Source organism: Chiloscyllium plagiosum, unplaced genomic scaffold (assembly GCF_037043375.1).
Source record: "Chiloscyllium plagiosum isolate Xiang-an unplaced genomic scaffold, Cpla_swu_hap1 HiC_scaffold_40, whole genome shotgun sequence".
NCBI lineage: Eukaryota > Metazoa > Chordata > Chondrichthyes > Orectolobiformes > Hemiscylliidae > Chiloscyllium > Chiloscyllium plagiosum.
Window position 1 is genome coordinate 62,136,488 of NW_028270178.1, and position 9,870 is coordinate 62,146,357.

The window sequence follows — 9,870 nt, forward strand, 5'->3', positions numbered from 1 at the left end:
GAAATAAATGCAGTGTAACTGCTCAGTCCTACCTCATTCTGTGCCTTGCCCTTGCCTGCCTTGACTGTTTGACGCCTGAACTGTACCAGCCGCAGACTTGGCTCTTTCCTCACTCTTTGAGTTTACCTCCATTCCTTCACTGGTTTAATGCCTCCTGAATAGCACTAGCAACTCTTCCCTTTCAGTGCAGGTACAATCCATCCTTCTGATGAAGGTCAATTCTACCCCACCAGAGATTCGAATGATCCAACAATGTGAACTCTTCTATTCCAATGTCATTGATACCAATAATCAACAGCCTCCCCTCAAAATGGTTATTCTCCCCTTTAAGAATATTCTGCTCCCTCTCTGAGGCAGAAAGTGAGGTCTGCAGACGCTGGAGATCAAAGCTGAAACTTTATTGCTGGAACAGCACAGCAGGTCAGGCAGCATCTAGGGAACAGAAGATTCGACGTTTCGGGCACATGCCCTTCTTCAGGAATGAGCAGAGAGTGTTCAGCAGGAGAAGATAAAAGGTAGGGAGGAGGGACTTGGAGGAGGGGCGTTGGAAATGTGATAGGTGGAAAGAGGTCAAGGTGAAGGTGATAGGTCGGAGTAGGGTGGAGGCGGAGAGGTCAAGAAGAAGACTGCAGGTCAGGAAGGCGGTGCCGGGCTGGAGGGATTCGGCTGAGACAAGGTGGGGGGAGGGGGGATGAAGAAACTGGTGAAGTCCAAGTTCATCCCCTGTGGTTGGAGGGTTCCCAGTCGGAAGATAAGACGCTCCTCCTCCGACCGTCGCGTTGTTGTGGTTTGGCGGTGGATGAGTCCAATGACCTGCATATCCTCGGTGGAGTGGGAGGGGGAGTTGAAATGCTGTGCTACAGGGTGATTGGGTTGGTTCGTCCGGGTGGCCCAGAGGTGCTCTCTGAATCGCTCCGCAAGTAGGCGGCCTGTCTCCCCAATATAGAGGAGGCCACACCGGCTGCAGCAGATGCAGTAGATAATGTGGGTGGAGGTGCAGGTGAATCTGTGGCGGATATGGAAGTTTCCTTTGGGGCCTTGGAGAGAAGTGAGGGGGGAGGTGTGGGCGCAAGTGTTGCACCTCCTGCGGTTGCAAGGGAAGGTGCCGGGAGTGGAGGTTGGGTTGGTGGGGGGTATGGATCTGACAAGGGAGTCGCGGAGGGAGTGGTCTCTACGGAAAGCTGATAGAGGAGGGGAGGGAAATCTCCAAACGGACCCCACCACCAAGGATATATTTCCCTCCCCTCCTCTATCAGCTTTCCGTAGAGACCACTCCCTCCGCGACTCCCTTGTCAGATCCATACCCCCCACCAACCCAACCTCCACTCCCGGCACCTTCCCTTGCAACCGCAGGAGGTGCAACACTTGCGCCCACACCTCCCCCCTCACTTCTCTCCAAGGCCCCAAAGGAAACTTCCATATCCGCCACAGATTCACCTGCACCTCCACCCACATCATCTACTGCATCCGCTGCAGCCGGTGTGGCCTCCTCTATATTGGGGAGACAGGCCGCCTAGTTGCGGAGCGATTCAGAGAGCACCTCTGGGCCACCCGGACGAACCAACCCAATCACCCTGTTGCACAGCATTTCAACTCCCCCTCCCACTCCACCGAGGATATGCAGGTCATTGGACTCATCCACCGCCAAACCACAACAACGCGACGGTCGGAGGAGGAGCGTCTTATCTTCCGACTGGGAACCCTCCAACCACAGGGGATGAACTTGGACTTCACCAGTTTCTTCATCCCCCCTCCCCCCACCTTGTCTCAGCCGAATCCCTCCAGCCCGGCACCGCCTTCCTGACCTGCAGTCTTCTTCTTGACCTCTCCGCCTCCACCCTACTCCGACCTATCACCTTCACCTTGACCTCTTTCCACCTATCACATTTCCAACGCCCCTCCTCCAAGTCCCTCCTCCCTACCTTTTATCTTCTCCTGCTGAACACTCTCTGCTCATTCCTGAAGAAGGGCATGTGCCCGAAACGTCGAATCTTCTGTTCCCTAGATGCTGCCTGACCTGCTGTGCTGTTCCAGCAATAAAGTTTCAGCCCTCTCTGAGGCATCCTTATACAAAAATTACACATTCGAATCATAAACCTTACACTCATCACATCATTATAAAAGGATTACATAACACATGATGGTTTGGGGAGACCTTTTGAGAGAATGTGATGATTCAAAGGAGAATTTTTAAGCAGCAAAAGGGATTGATCTGGAACACAATACTCACAATGCGAATATCCAGGTCCTGATGTACTGAGTAATTCAGAGTTTGGCAGAACATTTACTGAGATTACCATCTGAATGTCCACCTGTAATATCCTGTAATACAAGTTTATAAAATCTGTCACTCTCAGTTCAAGTTAGAAACCCACACCATCCCCTCCTCCTGGCGCAGGATTACTGTACATAGTTACAACAGGTCATCAGGAAGGGGAATGGAATGTTTTGTTTAGAGGGTTTTCAGTATGAGAGTTTGGAGTATATACCTGAGAGTAACGTGAGGAAGTGGTGGTGAGACCACCATATCTGGAGTAAAGTGAGCAGTTTTGGTCCCTTTAGATAAGGAAATGTGTCACTTTATTGGAGGCATTTCAGGGAAGATTCACTAGTAGAAAGTGCGGACTGCAGATGCTGGAGATCAGAGCTGAAAAATGTGTTGCTGGAAAAGCGCAGCAGGTCAGGCAGCATCCAAGCAGAAGGAGAATCAACGTTTTGGGCATAAGCTGAAGAAGGGCTTATGCCCGAAACATTGATTCTCCTGCTCCTTGGATGCTGCCTGACCTGCTGTGCTTTTCCAGCAACATATTTTTCAGCAGGGAAGATTCACTGGGATGATCCCTGGTTTGGAGAGATTATCTTTTAAATAAAGGCTGAACAGGTTGGGACTCTACTCACTGGATTTTGGAGAAAGAGAGGTGATCTCATTGAGACAGATGGGATTCTTAAGGGGTTTGACAGGATAAATACTGAGTGGATGTTTCCGAGTGTTAATACTGAAAAGGGAGTCTGGAACCAGATTCTGGGTCAGTCGCGGAATCAAGGGTTCTGCTTCAGATTCGTCAAGTTTAAGGCGACACAGAGGCGGGTAAGGGGTTTCAGTAGCAATGGAGCTGGGGTGAGGTGGAGACAAACAATGTTTAAGAGATTGGAATTCCCTGGTGTTTGGGATTGTGCAGATGTCTGATCAGAAGGTCACCTTAGGGTCAAATATAACAGCAATATTGTGAAGAACGTATTTCTGCTTCAGACAGTTACCAGGGAGAGGGAGAGGCTCAGCAGTAAGAGAAAGGAGTTTGGAATAACAACTGAAGGCAATGGGTTTAACCGTGACAATGTTTCATTGGAGGAAACTGCAGCTAATCAAGTAGTGGGAATGTGATAAGCAGTTTGGTAACTGAGTAACAGTGGAACAATGGAGAGGGATGGTGGGGAGGGAGAGCTGGGCAGTGTCAATGTACATGTGAAACCTAACATGGTGCTTTTTCACAATGTCAACTCCTGGCAGTATGTAGGTGAGATACAGGAGAGAGCAAGGATAGATACTGGAGAGACACCAAATGCAAGGAATTCAGAAAGGAAAGAGAGAGTGGAAATGGAGCAGGATTTTCCAAAAACCGTGAGGTCAAAAGGAAGTTTTTCAAAGAAGGGGAGAGAAGGGCATAACCAGAAAAGACAGACAGCCAGAACAAGGAACAATATCTGTGAATCGGTGAGGAGGAGGAGGAGACAGAGTGTTGGAAAGTCTGTGGTTTAGCAAGCTTTGGGTAAATTGTAAAGATGAGCTCTGATAAGGCTTAACAAGAGACTGGAGAAAGATGTAGGTTTAGGACAAAAACCAGGAACACCACGTGAGGCAGTTTGGCTCAGTGGGCTAGTGGGAGGGAGGGAAGCAGCAGATCGGATTATCTCAGTCATGGTGACAGAGAAACTCCATGTGCTCCTCACTCATGTTATTGGAGGGGAGGATAGAGGAGACAGGATGATGGACAGTGTTTTACAAAGAAACAAAACCAGGGTTAGTGATATTTAAAATGAGTGAACAAACCTGATGTGTTTAGCTTTTATCCAGAATATTAAAACAAACGACTGAAGTCCTGGTTCGAATCCCATCTTTATAGATGGTGGAATCTGAATTCACGAAAAAATAACTGGAATTAGGAATCTCCTGATTTCCATGAAACCATTGTCAATGGTAAAAAAAATCCTGCCAACCTGACAGCGGCCCAGCCAGCTACTCACTGTATTAATCACTGCAAAGTCTCAACACAGGAATGAAACTGGATGGACCATGTGGCATCTAACAAGGCACCAGAAATTACAACGACAGAATCAGCCCTCTCGATGGTGCAACGTCCTCCTCACTAACATATGGTTTTTGGTGCCAAAATGTGGAGAGCTCTACCTCAGACGAGTCAAGAAGCAGCCTGACATAGTCATATTCACGGAATCATCCCTTACAGACAATGACCAGACACCACCATCACCATCCCTCGATATCGAGAGTATGGTGCTGGAAAAGCACAACAGTCAGGCAGCATCAGAGGAGCAGGAGAATCGACGTTTTGAGCCTCAGCCCTTCATCAGTCTGATCTGGTGTGCTTTTCCAGCACCACACTATCGACTCTGACCTCCAGCATCTGCAGTCTTCAATTTCTCCTAAAATCTCTGGATATGTCCTGTCCCACCGGCAGCACAGACCAGACAGAGGTGGTGGCACAGTGGTGTACAGACAGGGAGGATTCGCCCTGGGAGTCTCATGGCTCCTGCTGATTACCATGTACCGTCCTCCCTTGGCTGATGGATCAGTTCTCCTTCATGTTGAACATTTGGAGGAAGCACTGAGGCAACAAAATGGTGTCAAACATACTCTGGGTACAGGATTTCAATGTCCACAATCGAGACTGGCTCTGCAACAGAATTACTGACTGAGCTGGCCAGGTCCTAAAGGACATAGCTGCTCAACTGAGTCTGCAGCGTGTGGTGAGGGAACGAACAAGAAGGAAAAAAACATACTTGATCTCATTGTTATGAATTGACAAGCTGCAGATATGTCTGGCCATGACAGTTATCGGTAAGAACGACCATCACATGTTCCTTTTGGAGACAATGCCTTGCCTTAAAGTTGAGAAAACCTCCGCTGTGTTGAGTTGCACTATCACCGTTCTAAATGGGACAGACTTCAAAGAGATGTAGAATCTCAAATAGGGTATCTATAAGGTACTGTGGGACATCAACAGCAGCAGAACTGTACTCCAGCACAATCTGTAATCTCATGGGTTTGTAAATCCTGCTCTCACCCATCACAATGGACAGTAAAGGAGGGCTTGCCAAGAGCAGCACCAGGCATACCTAAAAATGAAGTGCTAATCTGGTGAAGCTATCAAACAGAATTACCTGCATATCAAACAGCATCAGCAGCAAGCAACAGAGCTAAGTGTTCCAACATCCAATGGAACAGATCGGAGCTCTGCAGTTCTGCCACATCCAGTTGTGAACGGTGATGGACAATTAAACAACTCACTGGGGGAAGCATCACAGAAATCCCCACCTTTACTGATGGAGGGGCCTCACATACCCATGTACCAGATAAGATGACAGCATTTGCAGCAATCTGCAGCCAGAAGTGCAAAGTGGGATGATCCATCTCAGCCTTCTCCAGTGGTTTCTAACATCACAGATGTGAGTTTTAAACCAGTTCGATTCAGTTTGAATCACATCAAGAAATGGTTAAGTAGTTAAAGGCTACTGGCCCTGCCAATATTCTGGCAATCATACTGATGGCTTGTGCTCCAGAACTTGCCACCCACCGAGCCGAGTACCACTCCAGCACTGGCATCTACCGACAATGTGGAACATTGCCCAGGGATGTTCAACACAAAAACACAGAACAATCCAACCCAGGCAATTTCCATCTATCAGTCTACACTCGATCAGCAGTAAAGTGATGGAAGATGTCATCACCAGGGCTACCAAGCAACAGCTGCTCTGCAAGTTTAGGCTCCACCAGGGCCAATAAGCTCCCGATTGTGTCACCGCCTGATTCACAAACTGACAACCAGTTGAATCCCAGCGGTGAGGTGAGGGTGATAGCTCAGCCCCACTCCAAGATCACTATTTCGAGCTGATTTCACCCTTGTCTCAACACAATGTGATGAAAGTATATGAGCTATCTCTAGACTTCATTATCCAAACTCACTCCCTGGCCAGCTTCCCATATTCAACCTCCCTGTAATCTCAAGAACATCTAAATATCTGCTTGTTGATTCATCAAAAGTCTCCTATTCATAAGCAACAACATAGAGTCATAGAGATGTACAGCATGGAAACAGACCCTTCGGTCAAACCCATCCATGCCAAACAGATATCCCAACCCAATCTAGTCTCACCTGCCAGCATGTGGCCAATATCCCTCAATTTAAATTTCTCACACTTGATTTAATTCCTGGCTGTGATAATCCCTAACTCCCTGCACCACACACACTTTGAGACCTCGACAACCCATTTTCTTTGAGACTCCCAACAATTTGTTAATTCATTACTTCATCTGTGTGGCTGTTTCTACAGTTGCTGAAGCAGCATGGTCTGAAATTTGCAACCAAAATCTCACAGGTCTGTTTTCCACCTTTAAGACATCCCTCAAAACCTACTTTTGGTCACCTGACCTAATATCTCCATCTCTGGCCTTATGTCTAAAGTTCTCAATAGTATTTTTGTGAAATTATAAGCATGATAATAAAAATACAAACTGTTGTTGATTTGACATTATTTTCAAATCATCACTGTTGCTGTAATGAATAATCTATAATGTCTCTTACCCAACCACATTGTGGGAGCACCTTCACCACACAAACTGCAGCTGTACAAGAAAGTCAAACATCACCCTCTCCACAAGCAACAGGGCTTTGGCATTAATCACTGGTATCTGTGGAAGGAGAAACACAGTTGATGTTTCATGGAGTGCAAAATGGATTACAGGGAATGAAAATGGTGCAGAATTTGATAGCCAGAAATGGAAGGAAAATACACTTGCTTTTTGGAAAAAAGAATTCTTGACTGTCAAAAATATTCAAGAAAAAAAGTAATCTGATAATCTAGCAGCACATGGTCAGGGGCTGGGCCGCAGTGAAAAACTCATTTGCAAAGGTCTATAAAAGTAATAATACAGTAGTAAACAGACCAAAAATACACCCATGGTTCGAGACTGAGGAAGCCAGATATTGACAAAGTGGTGATGAGGGAGCCCAGAGGTGAATCAGAGCAGTATGGGCTGCTATGATCCCAATGACTCTAAACGAGAGAAAGGCTGCACATGCGCCTGGCTGCACCTTGCCCCCTACAAAGATGGCGGCTCCGCACGTATCCAGTGAATCGTTGTCCCGAATAAAGATGGCGGCGCTCACTCAGGCCTGCAGCCGCGCTGAGGCAATTCCCCATTTACTGCAAACACGGGACTGGGACGTTCAAATTTGTGTTTTCCGACGTGCACAATTTGTTTGTAAAAAATCTCCGCTCATAGCAACACAGTTTTTCTCCCGTTTCCCTGTTTATTTCTTTCCTTACCGTATCCTTTCTCTCCATAACTTCCCGAGCCTTCATTACAGCGACTCTGCGCCGCGCGCGAGTGATCACATGGTTTAGTTTAGCTCCGCCCGACATTCACTTTGATTGGTTGGAGGACCAACATCCCGCTAGGTCATCCAGCTCCGCCCACCGTCCTTTCATTGGTCCGGTGCTGACATCAATCACCCGGAGTCCCTTTGTTGGCGAGAACATGCGCAGTGTGTCCTCCTTCAGCTGATATGTTGGGTCATGCGATGGGAGAGTTTACTGAGGGTAAGAATTCCCTTTGTGTGAGCTCTGCAGTAGATTTCCTTTATTCATGGAGGGGATTGCCTTCCTACTCATGACTGTATAGCTGTGATTGATGAATCAATGCCATCTGAATCAGTACATAAACACCCCATTTTCACTCCTTTACACAACATCAGAGATCTTTAGCACATTGTATCACGCTCTTCTTTGGAAACAAAAAAAAACATGAAATGGAGCCTCAAGGAATCGGTGCCGGAGTAGGGCATTCATCGCCTTCAGCTTGTTCCCCCATTCTATCAGATCATGGCTTGGCCAACCCAGACCTCAATACCTCTTTTATGCTTGATCCGCATAGCCCTCAACTGCTCAATATTTCAAAAATCTATTTGCCCTTTTTTAAAATAATTTGAGATAGAATCATAGATTCCCTACTATGTGGAAACAGGTCCTTCAGCCCAACAAGCCAGAACAACCCTCCGAAGAGTCAGCCAACCATTCCCCTCCCACACTTAACTTTCACAATTGTTTGGGTGCGGAAATTCTAGCCATTCACAGAGAAAAATTTCTTTACTTTTTCTAAAATGAATGTTCCCTTATGTAATGTCCCTTGGTTTGAGACTTCACTGGTGCTAGAAAATCTAGTCAACATCTACTCTGTCAAGCTCCTCAGAATCTTGTTTCCATAAGATCACTCCTGCTTATCTATTCTTGATAGGTCAACACTTTCGTCCTCGAAACATCTAATTGAATCTTTTTTGAATGGTCTCCGATGTTGGTTTATCCTTTATTAAATATGGGAGCTAACATTGTATACAACACTGCAAGTGAGGACTCACCAACAGCCAGTGTGGTAAACCAATTGTCAATCCATGCTAATACATTACGCCGATACCATGAGCTCCTAAATTGAGCAATTGACTTTTATGTAGCACCTTATCATTTGCATTTTTAAAATCCAAATACAGATCATTGGATTGCCCTTTATCAGCCCTGCTTGTTATCTCCTCAATGAACTGTCGCAAATTTGTCAAAGATAATTTCTCTTTCACAAAACCCAGTCTACCATGTTTAATGATAAGCTTTTCTAAATGTCCTGCAATTTCTTACTTTAATATTTGACTCTGTAGATTCTTTCAGTAGCTTTGTTAAGTATGATTCCCCTCTCTTAAATCCACGCGGACTCTGTCCAATCCTGTCACTGTTCAGTAAGAAACTTGACTGTATCCCAATGTAGTTAGTAAATGTATCTATATTTATTTTTAAAAATCGATTACTTATCAATGCTGGACCCATGCAATATCAATAAATTAGTGACTCTGAATTTGGGTAATAATATTTTTTCTGTTAATTCCTTTATGTACTGTGTAATGCAGACAGCGCCAAGCTGTTACTCTCAATTGTGAGTAACTTTGAAAATAATATATTTTAAAAATGACATCCCAAAATACTGCCTCATTATTGTGCAAGGAGGATTTTGCATTCAATAGTTTGTAGATAAAATTGAACAGCTTTTTGCTGCAATTTGGCCAGACTGCAGGTTACTCCAAAGTGGCAACTCTGCTCTCAAATTCTTCCTTGACACTGCCCAAGGCGATACTGGTGGGACTTCACTTTGCCATTCTTGTTCACCAGCTTTATTTCCAGGTTTAATCCTATAATCATTCTAGAGCTTGTAATTTTAACCAAACTTATCTTTTGGGTACATATGTAAATATCATACTGAAATGTTGCACTGAATGGTAACAAATCTGAAATTAGTCTCTAATCAGATAGTAACGTGCTTCGACCTTTCTACGTATGTGTTGCCATAAGTCTATGCCAGTTATTTTTCTGAAGCCTGTGATTGCTGATGAAGGGCTTATGCCTGAACCATCAACTCTCCTGCTTCTCGGATGCTGCCTGACTTGTTGTGCTTTTCCAGCATGACACTTTTTGACTCTGATGTCCAGCTTCTTTGGTCGTCACTTTCTCCTTTGAGTAGATTAAACCAAGAATATTTTTTGTTGATCAAAGTGCAATAGGAACCAATTCATGAAATTCAGATATCTCACATTT

General features: G+C 45.4%; 1 long non-coding RNA gene across 9 annotated transcripts in view; it reads right to left on the reverse strand.

The window, feature by feature from the left end:
* Positions 1-7,616, reverse strand: part of LOC148138575 (uncharacterized) — a 52,602-nt gene extending 44,986 nt beyond the window's left edge. For 8 of the 9 annotated variants that reach the window (XR_015753909.1, XR_015753902.1, XR_015753903.1 and 5 more), the window contains exons 1-4: positions 7,564-7,616; positions 6,819-6,925; positions 4,049-4,131; positions 2,231-2,322 (exon numbers count right to left, since the gene is read on the reverse strand). This is a non-coding gene — a long non-coding RNA (uncharacterized LOC148138575). The remainder of the gene's footprint in view (positions 1-2,230; positions 2,323-4,048; positions 4,132-6,818; positions 6,926-7,563) is intronic. The other variant, XR_015753910.1, reaches the window with a different exon arrangement.
* Positions 7,617-9,870: the final 2,254 nt, after the last annotated feature.